Raw genomic sequence first — 1,155 nt, forward strand, 5'->3', positions numbered from 1 at the left:
TGAAATTTCCTAGGGTATGTCTACACCAGGCAAAATATTCCAGGTGCACTCTGGAGTTGTCTGCGTGGCCATGATTATGCTAAAGAAGTGCCCTGAAGGCATTTTGTAGTCCAGACAGTTGGCCAGGCTGGTGCTCTGACCTCCTGAGGACCACTATCCCTCTTTCACTGGCTAGAAGCAGTTCCTAATGGAGCCTTGCTGGTGACGTCAGCTCTGGTGACATCACAGTGGGATGATCCCATGCCTAGGTACTCTGAAACAGAACTGACATAGCCAGCAAGGCTCAGCTAGGGAGGTGTTTCCTGACAGCAAAACAACAGTTGGTCTTTTTGATGTGTGGACACTAGACTACCCAAGATCCAACCTGATCTAGCTTCCTCATGTCAAAACCACCAAGGGCCACTCTGGTGTTTTCAGAAAGCTCCAGAGTGATCTATGGTTCTTCCTGTGATAGATTAAAGGCTGGAAGAAGTGATTCTGTTGCAAGACTGGCATTACATCATCTGGACTGATCCCAGCAGGTGAAAGGTGACTACATCTTTTGTGTAGATGACGGGCTAGAATGCCAAGCCCACTCAATTCACCAATAGTGCAAAACTAGAGAGTAATTGATTAATTCATAATAATGATAAAGGCTCCTCTTTTTTATCCATTCTAACCAAAATATCTGTATTTTAGAAAAAGGCCATGAAGTCCAACTTTTCAACAACTTTGCAACAACAGCAAATCCCTCAGTTAACCAAAATGGGAGTAATACAAGAAACCACAAAAACGAAAAACATATCACCCTCTTGTATATATAACAGCAAGACCAAAAATAAATAAACACATATTTTGAAATTTTTTTCTCAGGGAGCTGGGTTTTAAAACAATTCCCAATATCACTACATGCTACCCATTGTTATGGTATTTTACCTCCTGGCATGAGAAGAGAGATGTATACCAAGTTTGAGAGCAAGAACGTTTTACTTAAAGCAACAATGCTGCTGGGTGCACCAAAGACAATAGAAAAATGACAGATCTTACAAGAGAAGCAAACAAAACTTTTACATGATATAAACACTTAAAAATTCATTAGCTTAAAAATGATGCATAGATGGGGAGTGAAGGAGATGCCCCAACATCCCATCCATTAGCATATATTCTCATTATTAG

At 40.8% G+C, this 1,155-nt stretch overlaps 1 long non-coding RNA gene across 1 annotated transcript; it reads left to right on the top strand.

Annotated features, from left to right (window-relative positions):
• The first annotated feature begins 272 nt into the window (after positions 1 to 272).
• Positions 273 to 840, top strand: LOC134295640 (uncharacterized). The gene is made up of 2 exons (XR_010002267.1): positions 273 to 528; positions 679 to 840. It is a non-coding gene; the product is annotated as an uncharacterized LOC134295640 (long non-coding RNA).
• The last annotated feature ends 315 nt before the right edge of the window (positions 841 to 1,155 follow it).

This window comes from Anolis carolinensis, chromosome 1, assembly GCF_035594765.1.
Source record: "Anolis carolinensis isolate JA03-04 chromosome 1, rAnoCar3.1.pri, whole genome shotgun sequence".
In the NCBI taxonomy this organism is placed as follows: Eukaryota; Metazoa; Chordata; class Lepidosauria; order Squamata; family Dactyloidae; genus Anolis; species Anolis carolinensis.